The sequence below is a fragment of the Acanthochromis polyacanthus genome, chromosome 4 (genome assembly GCF_021347895.1).
Source record: "Acanthochromis polyacanthus isolate Apoly-LR-REF ecotype Palm Island chromosome 4, KAUST_Apoly_ChrSc, whole genome shotgun sequence".
NCBI classification, from domain to species: Eukaryota; Metazoa; Chordata; class Actinopteri; family Pomacentridae; genus Acanthochromis; species Acanthochromis polyacanthus.
Window position 1 is genome coordinate 1,803,271 of NC_067116.1, and position 17,926 is coordinate 1,821,196.

The following is a 17,926-nucleotide window of genomic DNA, read 5'->3' on the forward strand; positions in this document are numbered from 1 at the left end:
TCTCAGTAGCAAAATCATTGATCAGGTCTTTGAAGTCTAGATTTCGAACCAACTGACATTCGATGGACAGCATGGCAAGACTGCAGAGCCTTTCCTGTGACATTTTGGACCTAAAGTAGTTTTTTTTAATCATTTTTAGCTTGCTGAAAGCTCTCTCACCACCTGCAACACTAACTGGCAGTGTGCAAAATATACGCAAAGCAATACACACTTCTCCAAAGATGCTTTGAGCTGCAGCTTACAAATAGCATTCAGGAGTCCAAGAGGGGACAAGTTAGGGAGGAAACTGGAAGCGCATACACTGTTAAGGTGTCTTACTTCATTTTCAAAATCAGGTGTAAGATCACCAGAATACTTTGTGATCAATGGTTGGCACAGAGAAGACATTTTGTCCTCACTAATCTGCCCAACTTTCAGAACAGCAGAAAATTTATTCACAATATTTGCTGTGGTCTGGAACCTAGTTCCCAAGTCACTTATGATCCTGTCCATAGCAGTAAAAAAACACAGTGTTCAGAAACACAGTTTCTGCACTCTCCTGAGATCTCTCCTCTTCAGAGGTCTCATCATGGAATCTTTGCCTTTTCTTCTGGCGGCTGCAGTTGCTCACCTCCTTCCTCAGTTGTGGGTACTGGGGCTTGTTCAGGGGTGGGGGGCTCACAGGCCTCATAGATGATGCTGCTGCTGCTGCTGCTGCTGCTGCTGCACTTGACGTGTCTGTTCAAACATGCATCATTTTGACACGGGGGGAGGGGGGGGCCGATTAAATATGGTCAGCTTGCTAAATGTGAACAGTGAAATATAAAATTCCAGAGTTTTCTTCAAAAATATGAGCTAATATGGGGAGAAAAGTGAGCTAGCTTAAAAATCACAAAGTTAAGATAGAGTAGAAATGACAACAGGCGAATGTTCCAGAACTTTCCACCACATGAACCAAACCCACCTTGTTTTTTGGAAAAACTGGGTAACATATTGCCGGCCCTTGGCCTCTCTCTCCTGCCTTATCTTTATTTCTTTTCGTTTCTGACTACCTGACTTCTGAGGCATACTGTCGTCACCCTACTCAGTCTGACTGAAGCACCGCGGCGCGCAGCAGTTCAGTTGATTCAGTAGGACTGAACCATTTTACGTAAAAAGGGAGGGGGGCCCTTGAGAAATGTTTCCAAAACAAATAAACTCAGTGTTACCAGCGCATTGTAAATAATATTTATTTGTGATTATAAATTAACAAGATAGTGCCATATTCATTTTGTCAGGATTATAATTTTAACAGGGGCCTTTCTGGGCGCCTGTTAATGATGGGCCCCTAGAATCCTCCCCCCCCCCCTTTTCGGCGCCCCTGGCTGGACACTCACCATGAATCTGTGCCACGGTCTTGAGGGACGGCTCCATGCTATAGTATTATGGGTGGTATGAGGAAGGCAAACAGAGGACACGTTAGGTGTATGTTAACCAGTGTTTACTAATGTCTCAGTGGGGACTACATAGATTGACACACAGTCATGTGTTACATTAATACAGGTCCGGGTCGCACTGTGTTCACATAGTTCCTATATATTTTTATGCATATCACTACATCCCACCTGTTTAGCTGGAGTGCCCCTCACTTCGAATGATGACAATTATAAAAAGTTCTGCAAACCTATTGTGCAAAGCTTTAACATGCACTACATTACTTGGTTTCTTTAATAACATAACATCACCATGTGGTAGAAATGTAATAGTTATGAAGATAACACTTTTTTTCCCTAGTAGTGCTCGCTTTGTGCATATGAAAAATAACATATATAACTTAATGAACAGAGTCCTCCATGGATGCCACAACTTTGAACTGTATGTTGTTCTGATTCTAAACATAGTCTTTGTAGTGAGCTGGTTTGGTTATAGCCCTTCCATATCTTGTGCGCACTGGTTCCGGACCCTTAGCATCCTCTGTGTTGGTGTGTGTTTCACAGGGTTTTATAGAGGATGTTCCTGTTGGTTCACTGTCACTCCTGTGAGTTTCCTCTTGAACTTGTGGCTCGGCAAAGCGAATCTTCTTTGTGCTTTTCTCCATATGTGGGTTGTACAGTTCACGCAGATGGCTCCTGCAACGTCTGATTTTGTTGCCATTTGTGTTTGTACAATGTAGCTCCTTGGCTCATTGCACTTTTTCATGACGATTGCTGGATGCCATGTCCCTCTGTCTTTGTTTAACACTGTCACGTGCTGTCCGGGACAGAGTGGGGATAGTTCTCTGCGACTACTGCGATCATGGTGTTCTTTCATGTCTGCAGTTCTCTGTTGTAGGTGGAGTCGGTGTTCCTCTTTACCTGGGTCTCCTCGACTCGGCAACAAGGTTGTTTCTGGTCTACCAAACATCAGTTCGGCAGGTGAAGGTAGTTTACTGTCAATGGGAGTTGCTCTGACCTGCAGTAAAGCTACCTGTAGATCACCACCTGTTTTCAGGGTTTTCTTGACAATTGATTTTGTGTGTCTCACATGCCTCTCGATGAATCCGTTGCTTTTTGGGTAATGGGGTGAGCTTGTGATATGTCTGATTCCCCATTTTGTTATGAAGTTTTGGAATGTTTGCCCTGTGTATTGTGGTCCGTTGTCTGTCAGTATCTCCTCAGGGCATCCGAATAGAGACATGTACATTTGCATTTTCTGTGTGATTGCATGGCTAGAGACAGGCATGGGCAGTTCATCCAAAACTGGGAATTTGGAATATCTGTCCACAGTCAATAGGAACTGTCGTCCATTAATCTCAAACAGATCAGAAGCTAGTGACTGCCAGGGTTTAGATGGTACGTTGTGTGGGTTTAGAGGTTCTTTTGGGTTTGCATCCTGATACTCCACACACACACTGCAAGATCTGCACACTCGCTCAATGTCATCATTTATGTGTGTCCAATAAACACTCTCTCTTGCAAGGCGGCGAGTTTTCTCTATGCCCTGATGGCCAACATGAAGCTGTTTTAGTATATCTTCAGTCATGGAGTCTGGAATGAGCACCTGTCTGCCTTTGAATATGACTCCTGCTTCCATTGCCAGTTCATCTCTAAAAGACCAATAAGCATGCAGGCCTTTTGGCAGATCTTTGATGCTGTCTGGCCATCCTTGGTGGATCAGCTCTTTCAGTGCATTGAGTTTGAGGTCTTTGGCAGTTTCTGTTCGGAGAGCATCCTGTTTTTCAGAGGAGAAGTTTATTATTGCTACAGTATGCAACTCTGGATCCTCGATCTCTATGGCTACTCCGTCGATGCGCTCATCTAGCTCGATGTCGCCGTGGTTTTCGGGGTTTGGTAACCGACTGAGAGTATCCGCAAGGATCATTTGGGTTCCCGGCCTGTACATGACTTCATAGTTGTATCCTTGTGTCTTTATCAGCATTCGCTGGAGCCGTGGTGGTGCAGCATGCAGTGGTTTTGCGCATATGGTGACAAGTGGTTTGTGATCTGTTATCACAAGGAATGACTTCCCATACAGGTAGGTGTGGTATCGCTGCATTCCATACACAATGGCAAGCATTTCTCGCTCTATGTTGCTATATCTGGATTGACATTCAGTTAGTGTTTTAGAGCCAAAAGCAATGGGTCTGTTGTTCTGCACCAAGGCTGTGCCCAGTCCTTTCTGTGATGCATCTACCTCAAGGGTTAAGGGTGTGTTTGGGTCATAGTATTTCAGACAGTCATCTTCTGTAATTGTTGACTTCAGATCCTCAAAGCACTTTTGATGGTCAGTGTCCCATGTCCATGGTACATCACTTTTTAGCAACCCCCTCAATGTGTGTGCTTTGTCTGCAAACTTTGGTATGTAGGGTGATAGGTAGGTTAACATTCCCATGAATCTGTGCAGATCGTCTTTGTTTTGGGGTGTTGGCATTCTTTGTATGTCCCTGATCTTGGCTGGGTCTGGTCTAATGCCTTTGTCTGTGTACAGATTGCCAAAGAATGAGATGCTTCTCTGTTTTATTGTGCATTTGTCACTGTTGAACACTACACCTGCTTCAGCTGCTCATTCCATCAGACTGATCAGGTTTCTGTCGTGCTCTTCCTCGTTTTCTCCAAAAACTGCTATGTCATTGGCTATGCTGACAACACCTCTGAGCCCCTTAAGGATCTGGTCCATCTTAGCCCGGAAGAGGTCTTGAGAGACACTTAGTCCAAATGGCAGACGTTTCCAGCAGTATCTGCCGAATGGAGTTCGAAATGTTGTTAGCAGTTGTGAGTCTTCATCAAGGTGTATTGACCAATAACCTGCTTTTGCGTCAAGTTTGCTGAACATTTTTGCATTTGCAAACATCGGATTCAGTTCTTCCACTGTTGGAATCTTGTGTGGGCATCTCTTAAGGCTGGCATTTAGCTTTTGAGGGTCTAAGCATACGCGCAGGGATCCATCTTTTTCGTGCTGTATGCAAGACTGGAGCACCAGTCCGTGTGCTCTTCTACCTTTCGTATCACACCTTGTTCGACTAGTGTATTCAGTTCCCTCTGTAATTTGTCTTTGATGTGGATGCTGCATTTCCGTGGTGGATCAATGAATGGTTCAGCATCTTCTTTCAGTATGAGTTTAGCCATTCCGCTGAAATTCCCAATTTTATCAAACTGGTCTGGATATGCTTTCTTAAGGTCTGCACTTGTTGATATGCTTTTGGGGGTCTTTGCTTTCTTTTCTTGTTCTTTTTCCTCACTGGCTTTCCCTTTCTCAGTTATTGTATCCACATTGACAGTTACAAGGTTTAATAGTTCACTTGTGGGAAGCCCAACTATGGCTGGACCTGGCACATCCACAACGTAGAATTTGGCTTTTATCCACTTAGAGTCCTTAAACTGACATGGGATGTCAATTGTGCCCAGGCAGGTGATTTGGTGTAAACTGTATGCAGATATTCTTTTGTAGTTTCTTTTTAGTCTTTTCTGGGTACATGCATTTTCACCATACATCTGTTTGAAAGTGCGTAGTGGGAGTGCGTTGCCTGATGCGCCTGTATCAACCTTGATACGTAGTGTGTGTCCATGGTCTGGTAGGCCAGGTGGTTTCACATTCAAGATTGTGTACACCTCCTCTCTGGGTGGCGTGCTGTCTATGCTGTGCATGCACTTTTCGCTGATAGTGATGGAATGGAACTGTTTTTGGTATGTGTATTCCTCCACAGTTTCACTGCTGTCGATGGCATCAACATGGGACTCCCTCTGTCGTTTGTAGTCATTTTTGGAGGTCTGTCTGTGCTGTTTGTTTTGTGGTAGGCGAGACTTACTTCTCCGGCCTCGACTGAAGTGCTGTCTCTGTCGTCTGGTCTTTTTACAGCATTTCGCCCAGTGACCTTTAGTACCACAAGCAGAGCATTCATCATTATTTGCAGGGCATTGTCGTGGTTTGTGATTGGTGCCACAGTTTTGGCACGCGCGCCCTCTATCCACAACATGAATTTTCTCACTGTGTGTCTTGCCAAGTTTGTGTAGCTGTTCATTGCCTGCTGACAGGGCTTCATATCTTCGTCCTTCAGCAAGTACCTCAGCCAAGGAATAGCCTTGAGGTTTGCTGTACAGATCATTTCTCAAAGCATCATGGGGTGTGCTTGCAATAATGAGCTCGATTAGACGTTCATTAAGCTCTGCATCGGTAAACTGTCATTTTTGTGCTAATGTTCTGGCTCTGGTCACAAAGTCATCAATGCTCTCATCTGGTTTTTGTCGATATTGCATTAAGTGTAGTCTATGGATTCTAAAGTTCACGTTTAATTTTAACTGACCCTCGAAGTAATCCCATAGTTTGCCAGGTACCTTCTTCTCATCCTCGCTGAGACCGCTCGCATTTAGCCTTTTGAGTCCTTCATCTCCAATGCCACGGCATATTTTCCTTGCTTGTTTACCTGCATCAACTATTTCTTCATCTTCCAAGTAAAGAGACATTTTTTGTTTAAACAGTGAAATAGCCTCACTCAGATCCGGGTCGGACCAGTTCATCGTTGGAAGATGTGATGCCATTACGTCTTCGGTTTCTCTTCACTCTGTGCCGGTTGCCGTCAGTTAGCTTTAGCGCTGTTAGCACTGCTCCGGTTTGCACCTACTTGAGTGGCGACAGTAATTATCCTCGGACAATCTTGTTCATCTATCGTCACGTTTCATAGGTTTTCCCTTATCGCTGCCACCATGTAGTATTATGGGTGGTATGAGGAAGGCAAACAGAGGACACGTTAGGTGTATGTTAACCAGTGTTTACTAACGTCTCAGTGGGGACTACATAGATTGACACACAGTCACGTGTTACATCAATACAGGTCCGGGTCGCACTGTGTTCACATAGTTCCTATATATTTTTATGCATATCACTACACATGCAGCCATCTCTGCTTTTTTTCCCTTTTTGTCTGGTCCCTATTTATCATACTTTGGCTTACAAATACAAGTAATTTGCATTTGCTGTAGCTGTATTCATGTGTTTTCTGTTTTTAACATAAAAGACACTCAAAAGACTCACCTAGTACATGACCACATCCACTCACATTCACCTACTGATGCAAAATTAACCTGCTTGGGCTGCATAAAAAAAACTTGGAACTTGGAAAGGCAATGCACATCAGTTTGCTTTGATGTGTGTGCTAGAGTTTCATTGACCTGTTCTGTGTATAAGCAGTTTTTGAATTTACTGAATTATTATGAGGGATGGTTCTTCTTTACACAGTGCTCACATTAAACATGTTCATAAACTCAAACAGATCCAAGTAAACTGAGACCTTTCCAGTCAGTTTTTTTTAATTGTTTATTGTTTTAGAAATTCTTCTTCCTGCACATAAGAAACCCAAACAAAATATGTGACAGGAACAAACGGGAAACAACACTTGACTTCATCACTCGGACACTTAGTGGCCGAGGCCACGCACAACGGCCAAGGCCTCTGACAGGCCAGCCACAGCGACGGTCTGGCCTTGGCTGAGAGGGGACCTGCACTTTGGGCAACCATCACCCCTTTCTAGGAGGACTGCAATACAGTTCTGACAACCTATCAGGCTGCGGCAGCAAAGGGAGAGAGTAGAGCCCTCCATCTCCGCTGAAACGACATTAACACAACAAAGAAGGTCAATGTAGTTCAAATGAATAAAGACATCATATACTATGATTTGGTGCTCCTACATTACATTAAAAAATCCAACCTTGAAGAAGAAATGTTGAGGTTCAGCTGTCTTTGCAGAAATTATTAAAATATCCCCAATGCTTCCAGTAAAACATTTGTATTGCTGTGTCCTGTATCATACTTACTTTATGTTGAAACACGGATAAGATGCTGCAGAGCATCCTCTAATGGCCCAGGATTATTGTTGACTGTGTGGTCAAACAATGCTGAGAGATCTCCAAAAGCTTCTGAGAAACGTCCCTGTGCATGATCTCTCTCTTCCTCAGATGCAAAAGGATCTCTGCCGAATGAGGACTGTCTGGTCAATGATGGGCCTCTCTCCACATCATAAAGATCAGCTGCATCTAAAGCACAGAGTAGGAGATCCCCAGCTATCCTGACTGGACAGCCACCTGATGCCAAAGCATTAGGAATCCCTCTGCCTACAGAAATTTGAACACATAACAACATTACTGGCACAAGGCAAAAACTGAAGATCCAAAGCTTAAAAAAAAGAAAAGAAATAGAAGGCAGGTAAATTTCAAAATGGGACAGCCTTCCTCAGATTAAGTTATAGACCAAAACGAGTGTTTCCTTTGTACAGTGTGAGCAACAACAACGAATTATACTTCGTGCACGGACCGGAAACTCCAGCTGCTCTCCCACCTGTGGGACAGATTGTTAGCTCATTTTGGGATACATGCAGTCTGGTTTCTGTTGTGAAATCTGTGCTTATATGCAAGATATAGGTGTGAAACTTTGCACATATGCATTTCACACATTCCAGAGGAAGCGTTTTAACATTTGTGAGGATACTCGGACTGTTTGAAGCAGTTTGGCCTCTGGGAAAATGTGTGTAAATATTGTGTAAGGACAAAGAGCTGCACAGTGCACGGATAAGATGCTGCAGAGTGTAATCAAGTCTCCGTATAAATGCACCTGCTCTGTGATAGTCTCAGGGTTCTGTTTAAAGTGCAGAGAGCATCATGAAGACCAAGGAACACACCAGACAGGTCCGAGATACTGTTGTGGAGAAGTTTAAAGCCGGATTTGGATACAAAAAGATTTCCCAAGCTTTAAACATCTCAAGGAGCACTGTGCAAGCAATCATATTGAAATGGAAGGAGTATCAGACCACTGCAAATCTACCAAGACCCGGCGGTCCCTCTAAACTTTCACCTGGAACAAGGAGAAGACTGATCAGAGATGCAGCCAAGAGGCCCATGATCACTCTGGATGAACTGCAGAGATCTACAGCTGAGGTGGGAGAGTCTGTCCATAGGACAACAATCAGTCGTACACTGCACAAATCTGGCCTTTATGGAAGAGTGGCAAGAAGAAAGCCATTTCTCAAAGATATCCATAAAAAGTCTGGTTTGAAGTTTGCCACAAGCCACCTGGGAGACACACCAAACATGTGGAAGAAGGTGCTCTGGTCAGATGAAACCAAAATTGAACTTTTTGGCCACAATGCAAAACGATATGTTTGGCGTAAAAGCAACACAGCTCATCACCCTGAACACACCATCCCCACTGTCAAACATGGTGGTGGCAGCCTCATGGTTTGGGCCTGCTTTTCTTCAGCAGGGACAGGGAAGATGGTTCAAACTGATGGGAAGATGAATGGAGCCAAATACAGAAGCATTCTGGAAGAAAACCTGTTGGAGTCTGCAAAAGACCTGAGACTGGGACGGAGATTTATCTTCCAACAGGACAATGATCCAAAACATAAAGCCAAATCTACAATGGAATGGTTCACAAATAAACGTATCCAGGTGTTAGAATGGCCAAGTCAAAGTCCAGACCTGAATCCAATCGAGAATCTGTGGGCAGAGCTGAAGACTGCTGTTCACAAACGCTCTCCATCCAACCTCACTGAGCTCCAGCTGTTTTGCAAGTAAGAATGGGCAAGAATTTCAGTCTCTTGATGTGCAAAACTGATAGAGACATACCCCAAGCGACTTGCAGCTGTAATTGCAGCAAAAGGTGGCGCTACAAAGTATTAATGCAAGGGGGCCGAATAATATTGCACGCCCCACTTTTCAGGTTTTTATTTGTTAAAAAAGTTTAAAATATCCAATAAATTTCGTTCCACTTAACGATTGTGTCCCACTTGTTGTTGATTCTTGACAAAAAATTAAAATTTTATATCTTTATGTTTGAAGCCTGAAATGTGGCGAAAGGTTGAAAAGTTCAAGGGGGCCGAATACTTTCACAAGGCACTGTATATATATATATATATATGTATATATATATATTTGTTTGTTTGTTAATGATTTTTATTGTTTTTCATGTTGTTTCCAGTGCAGACCTAAGCTGACTGTGGACCAACACTAGGTTTTCCTTTTTTCTGTCCCTACGTGGGATGCGCTCGAGTCCAGAGAGTGCGCACACAGCTCTCGTGGGGAGCAGAACGGAGACGTGAGATTTCTTTGTACTGAATAAAGGGTTGAGGCCGGCTGCTCTGCTGCTGCTGCTTCTCTTTTTATATAAGCACACTTTGCATGCTGTAAATAGCCCAATAAGCCGGTTGCTATGGAATAAATTTCCTATCATAATTCAAGAACGTTTTAAATCGATTTGAGGGCAGCATTTATCGATTTCATTCTCAGATTTTGTGATATTGTCTCTCAGAACTCTGCTCTCGCGCTCAAATTTGCTCTGCACGTGCTCAAACTGTGTCCTCCCACTCGGTTACGATGCTGCTCGCACAGATTTCCTGCGCTCAAACTCAAACTCTTCCTCTTGCTCTCATGGAACTTCTGCTCACAGTCACAGATCTCTGCTCTGCTCTCAGATTTTTTGTGTATCAACGCTGTCAACCAATAGAAGGCCGGCGAGCTTTGACCAATCAGATTATCCCTGTTTGTATACGGGTGTGTTCGCTGTTTTTCGAGGAGCGTCGCATACGGGCGGGCACTCTTTCAACGGGTTTTATGCACTCCCTACCTCCGGGACTGTAATAAATGTGATGCTATCCTCATCAGGAAGTGGTGCTGAAAATGTTAAATATAAGCATTCTTGTTTCAGGTTATGTTTAATTAGTTTTATCAGTCATCCTGACTTGGACCTCGACTATCTAAACTTCATGTGCACCCATGAATTGATGATTGAACTGATGGAATTACTTGCTCATTTTCTATGTTCTGTCTAACCAGACAGCACAGTTCTATTAAGCCGTGTACTATATCCAATGGCAACACTATCTGGTCTGCTAATACGTCAGCAAGTATCAATTCATGGGTGCACATGAAGTTTAGATAGTCAAGGTCCAAGTAAGGATGACTGATGACATACTGAAACTTGGTTTGCAGTCTTTCAAAGATATTGTAATATTGACGAGTCTGGAGGCGTACATCTTACGTGGAACATCACTTTACTTGCTTGTTCATGTAGGTACAGGCTTAAGAACATACCTGCTACATCATACTTCCCTGTTGTCGTATATCAAACTACGGGTGCCTCCTAGGCACAAACCTTAATACATTACATCTCCTTTTTTTTTTTTTTTTTTTTTTTTTTAACAGTCAACAAACCATTTCCACTTTCAACCAAACATTTCAACTGCCTTGAATTTATACCCATCTCTTATTCTATAGGTACATCAGACATCTTTAAACTTAACACCTGAACAAACATTTTAATTGTCTTGAATATACTCAGATCAGTCTCTGTATCTGGACGGCAACCTAACATGTCTACCAGACCTGGTTTGGTGTGAACTTGTTTCACACTGTTCATTGTACATCCCTGTCTGGTCAACCACAACTGAGCGCTCAGCTGCTTTGTCTGCATGTTCTGCTGTTGGTTCCGTGTCCTTCCCAGCTGAGTCAGTGTCCTGGAAGGATACAAGTTCTTGTGTAGGTTGAAAGGTTTTCTCATCAGTTTTAATCAGATGCTTTCTGTTTCTCCTGTACACTCTCCCATCAGGTGTACTAACCACATAAGATCGTGGCTGATCATGTCTTTGCAGAACCACGGCTGGCTGCCACGTCTCTCCTCTTTGCATTCTGACATTATCACCTGCCTGCAAGTCAGACAGTCTCCTGGTTTGCCTGTCAAAATAAAGCTTTTGCTTCTCCTGCTTGTCTTTTAACTGCTGTCGCACCTGAGCAGTCCCATCTGGAGTAAGCAGTGAGGTGGATGTTGACAGTTTTCCTTTCAGCCGTCGTCCCATGAGCAACTGCGCTGGTGACAGACCTACACCTTCCAGTGGTGTGTTGCGATACTCCAACAGTGAAATATAGGGGTCACCCATTTCACCTTCAGATTTTTTCAGCAGATTTTTAATAGTCTGTACTGTTCTTTCTGCCTGGCCATTTGATTGGGCATAGCCAGGACTAGATGTAATGTGTCTGAACTCCCAGCTTCCTGCAAAATCTCTGAACTCAGTGCTGGCATACTGTGGACCATTATCTGAGATGACAACATCAGGAATGCCATGCCTTGCAAACACTGATTTCAGTGCAACTATGACACTACTACTGGTGGTGTCCTTTAACTTCATTATCTCAGGAAACTTTGAAAAATAGTCCACACATAGTAGAAACTCTGATCCGTTGTAATGAAAGAGATCGGTCCCTACTTTCTCCCATGGTCTGTCAGGTAGTGGGTGCGGGAGTAATGGTTCTCTTGCATTGCTGTTACGGTTTTCATTACAGATGGCACACTGAGAAACCACTTCCTCAATGTTTGATGACATATGCGGCCAATAAAGAATGTCTCTGGCTCTTTCTTTGCACTTAACCATTCCTAGGTGTGACTCATGGATTTTGTTGAGCATGTTTTGTCTCATCTTCTTTGGAACAACTAGTTTCGTTGCTTTGTAGATCAGCCCAGCTGTGTATGTGATCTCATCTCTAAATGTCCAGTAGGGCTGAATTTCTTTTGGCACGGCACTCCTTTCATTCGGCCATCCCTTGAGTGTGATTTCTTTCAGGAGTTGCATTTCAGGATCCTCTGCTGTTGCTTCCTTGAACTGCTGCAGTTTTCCTTCTGAAATGGGTAGCTGAGGTATAATCATGTTTACCTCTAGTTCTTTCTCTAGCAGATCTTCCTTCTGCTCTTTGAGGAATGCACGGCTTAAGGTGTCTGCAATATGCAGTTCTTTACCTGGGCGATAGGTAACAGTGAGGCTGTATCTTTGCAGTCTAAGCAGCATTCTTTGAAGCCTCATAGGAGCTTGGTGTAAAGGTTTTTTAAATATGCTTTCAAGTGGTTTGTGGTCGCTCTCAACATGAATGTTTTTTCCATAAACATATTGGTGGAATTTCTCACAGCCATAGACAATAGCAAGTAACTCTTTTTCTATTTGCGCGTACCTGCGCTGACAGTCAGTGAGAGCCCTTGACCCATAAGCTACAGGTTGGCCATCCTGCAGAATAACTGCACCGATCCCTTCAGAGCTGGCATCTACTGACAGCGTGATTGGTTTGTTCACATCATAAAACTTCAACGTTGAAGCATTAGTGACCAGCTGTTTAAGATGCTCAAAACTTTCCTTTTGTGCTTCCTCCCAGTGCCACTCTATGTCACCTTCAAGCAGCTTTCTTAAAGGAGCACTGATGTCGGACAAGTTTGGTATGAACTTGGCAAGATACTGGATCATGCCCATGAACCTCTGCAGTTCCTGCTTGTTCTCTGGCGATGGTAGCTGTGTCACTGCTCTCACCTTTTCCTCATCTGGTCTCAGTCCACTGCTGCTGAGTTTGTGTCCAATGTAGTTTATTTCCTCTGTCCTTATAACGCACTTGGACTTGTTGAGTTTCAGGTTGTATTTCCTGGCTCTCTCCAAAAGCTTCTCCAGTCTGTGGTCGTGCTCCTCCACAGAGTCTCCCCACACTAGCAAGTCATCAATAATATTTACCACACCTTCTAGTCCTTCAATCATCTGTGCAACAGCCCTTTGGAATACCTCAGGTGCAGATGAAATTCCAAATGGCAACCGTAGGAATCTGTATCTTCCTATTGGGGTGTTAAATGTACATAGCTTTGAGCTATCTTCATCAAGTTTTATCTGCCAGAAGCCCTGATTAGCATCTAGTACTGAGAAGTATTTCGCATTCGGCATGCGGGACACTACCTCTTCAACAGTCAGCAACGGATAATGCTCCCGTTTTATAGCCTGATTTAAATCCTTCGGGTCCATACAGATACGGATTTTCTTGGGCGTGACCACAGTTACCATACTATTGACCCACTCGGTCGGTTCAGTCTGCTTGGCTATCACTCCTAGCTTTTCCATGCTCTGCAGTTCCTCAACTACTCTTTCTCTGAGTGCTACTGGGACTCTTCTGGGTGCATGCACAATGGGTGTAACTGTGTGGTCAATCTGTATATGGTGCTGACCAGGTAAACATCCTAGTCCATCAAAGAGATCATCATAGTCTCTTAGAATGTGATTTTCCTTTCCAACATCATGCATTCTCTTAACTAAGCCTAGCTTTACACACGTGGCTCCTCCCAGTATTGCTGGGACATCTTGTTGTGTGATTTCGAATTCAATTTTGTGCTTTTGTCCTTTGTACTCACATGTTAGTGATTTCTTTCCCACTGGTGCTATCTTTTGGCCAAAGTATGCAACCAATTTGCTTTTAGTTGCTCCAAGTCTGCCTCTAACATTGAGAGCTTTAAATGTTTTAAATGACATTGCATTACAGTCTGCACCAGTGTCCAGTTTAAAAGTCAGTTCTTTGTTGTTTATACTTAGACTTTCAGTCCACTTTACTTCCACAGATTCAGTGTCTGCTGTCTCCATCACTCTGATGTGTGTGACTGTGCCAACAAACATTCCATTTCCACTCTCACTTTGCTCAACTGCATGCACTTTCCTCCCATGCTGGTACTGCTGACCTGGGGATTTACACATCTTGGCAAAATGATTTTTCTTGTGGCACGATTTGCATGTTTGGCCTATGGCAGGACATTTCTTCATTCCGTGTTTAAAGCCACATCTACTGCAACTTGAGTCTTTTTGTTCATGCTTTTGCACATTGGCTTTAGGTGTGTCATCCTTCTGCTTAACAGTTCTTATTCTGTTCACTTCTACTTCCTCTGTCAGTGCTTTAACCTGACTGGATGTAATCTCACTGGCACGGCAAATGTCAATTGCTTTTCCCAGAGTTAAGTCTGCTTCTCTGAGAAGTCTGCCTCTCACTTGGTCATTAGTTATGCCACAAACTATTCTGTCACGTACCAAAGAATCGTGCAATTGTCCAAATTCACAGTCTTTGGCTTTATTCTTTACATCCGTAACATACGCGTCGATAGATTCCGACTGTTTCTGGGCCCGTGTGAAGAACATGTGCCGTATGTAAGGTAAGTTCTTACGGGGCTCACAGTAGTCCTGAAATTTCTTCTTCAGAATAGTTATTTTGTCTCTCTCGTCGTCCCCGAAGTCAAAAGTATTGCATACTTTTATTGCTTCCTCTCCCGCGACGTGGAGAAATGTGGCACAACGTACCTTCTCCGACTTTTCCGCGATGCCGCTAGCAGTACAGAAGAGCTCAAAGCGCTGAATCCAGTTTCTCCAGTTTTCGGCAAGATTGCCTTGCAGGCTCAAAGCTGGTGGAGGTTGAAACTGCGCCATACTCTACTTCCGCCTTAACTTCTGACACCATGTAATATTGACGAGTCTGGAGGCGTACATCTTACGTGGAACATCACTTTACTTGCTTGTTCATGTAGGTACAGGCTTAAGAACATACCTGCTACATCATACTTCCCTGTTGTCGTATATCAAACTACGGGTGCCTCCTAGGCACAAACCTTAATACATTACAGATATGACGTCTGAGCAGATTCTGTTGGAAAAGAAAGCAGTGCATATTGGCGCATTGTCTTATCTGAGTGTACTGACCTCATTTGCACATTAAACATAACCTGAAACAAGAATGCTTATATTTAACATTTTCAGTACCACTTCCTGATGAGGATAGCATCCGATTATTAATGGTATAAATCGTTTTCAAAACAAAACAAAGAAAATACAGGGATATACAAATACATTTTGTATGGTGTTCATGTATGTTTAAAACCAGGTATATGATCAAATAAATATTATATAGTTTTCATTAAAATGAATTTAAAAATAACTTGCCTGGGCGCTTCGACTTTGCCGGTCCATTTTAGCAAGCCATCTGCTGTCCCGCTGCTAGCTTCAGGATGGTGACATTGTTTTCTCCACCAGCACACCTCAAAGAGCAGCGTTCGATGCCGCTATTATTATACAATAGAGCCATTTTAATGAGAAGCTCGGACGCTGTTGTATGTATGGAATGATATTTTATTCCAACAGTGGTCAAAAAAATAAAAGAAATCCCATTTATTACAGTCCCGGAGGTAGGGAGTGCATAAAACCCGTTGAAAGAGTGCCCGCCCGTATGCGACGCTCCTCGAAAAACAGCGAACGCACCCGTATACAAACAGGGATAATCTGATTGGTCAAAGCTCGCCGGCCTTCTATTGGTTGACAGCGTTGATACACAAAAAATCTGAGCAGAGCAGAGATCCGTGAGCAGAAGTTCCGTGAGAGCAAGAGGAAGAGTTTGAGTTTGAGTGCAAGAAATCTGTGCGAGCAGCATCGTAACCGAGTGGAGGACACAGTTTGAGCACGTGCAGAGCAAATTTGAGCGCGAGAGCAGAGTTCTGAGAGACAATATCACGAAATCTGAGAATGAAATCGATAAATGCTGCCCTCAAATCAATTTAAAATGCTCTTGAATTATGATAGGAAATTCATTCCATAGTTACTCTCTCCGTTCTGCCGCATCCGTTGCTCCCCTTCGTGCCGTGGAGGCGACCAGCCGCTGCTCACAGTCCCTTCGAGCTGGTCCGGCCAGCCCCTCCCTGATGTGTGGGTCTGTCTCTGTGTGAGAGAGAGATCTCTGAGGTGCTGGTTTGGGAGAAATTTGGCCAAAATGAGAGGGTTAATAATGAGTAAGTAAATAAAATAGGGGATATTACTAATTGAGTCGACTTGTGTAACTGATATATAAATAATAGATTTCTTGTTAAAATATATATGTAGAGGTTGTGATTGGTTATAGAGGAGTTAATGACATATAAGGAGAGTTTGCCTCCTCAGTGTTAAATACTGATGATCCCTTCTGCAGGGGGACGTTTATGATTTTGTAAGACCTTATGAGCATTATAGGAGGACTGTTGTGACCTGATAATATATATAGGTTGTTGCTAGAGGTACGGACCCGTACAGGGCCGGACTGGGAAAGAAATTCAGGCCGGGAGATTTCCAATCAGTCAGGCCACTTCCGCCACCGCAAGGGTTGTGTCACGTGGGATAATGCACCAAAATTTGGGTTTTTTTCCTTCCAAAAATATGCCTTTTACAGTTATGTTATAGCAATTACAACACTACTAAACAGACAGTAAGTCTGTTAAACACAACCATAACGACAGCTCCATACAGTCCAGTACTTTTCTCTTCTGTAATCTCTTCACTACCCTCACCAATTTTTCCAATGTTTTCCTTTTCCTATTATTTATATAACATGTGGAATTAAAAATATATATTATTTTGTCAGCAAATAATTTAGATGTCAGCTGGTCATAGCTAATAGTATATGCAAACACCAATGTTCATTTTATAACTGAAAATTGTAAGTCAACTGCCTATCCTACCTGAAGAGGGGGTCTCAAACGTTTTCAGGCTTCCTGCAACCCACCTGACACCTGTGGAGCTTATTTGGGCCAGACATTTTTATTATATTTTGGCCTTTGAAGTCTGATGATGCATTTGTGAGAAGAACCGACCGTTTGTAAACTTACTTGAAGTAGCAGCATCATTTATTTTCAACTACACTGCTGGACCTGGGTGGGGGTTGATGAAACGTGTTATTTTATAACACTTTGCCCCTTCCTCCTCGAGCAACCTATTTTTCTTCCCCATCTCCCTCTCATGTCCACCTTTTCTCTTCGTCTTTTCTCGTTTTTGGCCGCCAGCTTTCTCAGGGTACTCCATAATCTTCGCTCCTTCCACTCTCTCTGGCCTCACTCTCATATCACCGCTCTGCAGTGCATGCTTCCCCGTTCTCGCTATGAAGGGGCGGACCATAAAGCAACTAACCAATCATGGCACGTTTCTTCTAAAAAAAATGTCAGTTTGACCAATCCCTATCCTTCTGATTGAGAGCTCAGAGCACTTGCTTTGTGTGAGTGACAGGAGGGTGGGCGTGTACTCTGTAAGGCTTCGAGCGCTGCTGTCTCTGGCCTGTCCATAGATATATACAAACACGAGATGGCTCATGAGCGCTGCCAGCCTATGGGGAGCAACGGCGCCACATGGCGGCCATCTTGAGACAGGGCTGCTCGATCACTCATAACATTAAAGTCAATGGAGCATGGATTTTAAAATCACTGTAGATTGCTCAATTTTCAACCGATTTTAGAACAGCTTGGTTTGTTATAAACGTCAGAGATGTACTTGTTTTACTGCTTACATAAGAATAATTAAAACCATTGAATTCATATAATAATGAACACAGATATCAGCTTTTTTCAGCATAAATGGATGTAAATGTAATTTTAATATTTAGCATTGCACTTTTTATTACTATCAGCTTTCTAATGCACAGATAAAAACAAAGCTCAACCAAAATCAATGCACAACAAAAAGAGATGTCTTTTCTTTTCATGAACCTGGTGCCTACATTACCCACAATGCATTTCGGCTGCAGGCTAACTAATCCAGTCATAGATGTATACAGACAATAAGTCTAAGGTCTCAATCAAAGTCCCTGAACAAGCAAATAAATACAACCACAACCACAAAGAATGTAATTTCACCTAAAGATTCGGTTCTCAAAAAACG

At 43.1% G+C, this 17,926-nt stretch overlaps 1 protein-coding gene and 1 long non-coding RNA gene across 9 annotated transcripts in view; one reads left to right on the top strand and one right to left on the bottom strand.

Moving 5' to 3' along the window:
- Positions 1 to 17,926, top strand: part of LOC127533519 (NACHT, LRR and PYD domains-containing protein 12-like) — a 204,279-nt gene that overhangs the window by 2,662 nt on the left and 183,691 nt on the right. The window lies entirely within an intron of this gene.
- The window catches only part of LOC127533549 (uncharacterized), a 217,560-nt gene continuing 205,938 nt past the window's right edge, over positions 6,305 to 17,926 (bottom strand). For 3 of the 8 annotated variants that reach the window (XR_007941288.1, XR_007941286.1, XR_007941287.1), the window contains exons 2-4: positions 15,850 to 15,964; positions 7,245 to 7,541; positions 6,305 to 7,035 (exon numbers count right to left, since the gene is read on the bottom strand). This is a non-coding gene — a long non-coding RNA (uncharacterized LOC127533549). The remainder of the gene's footprint in view (positions 7,036 to 7,244; positions 7,542 to 15,849; positions 15,965 to 17,926) is intronic. The other 5 variants (XR_007941284.1, XR_007941282.1, XR_007941283.1 and 2 more) reach the window with 3 other exon arrangements.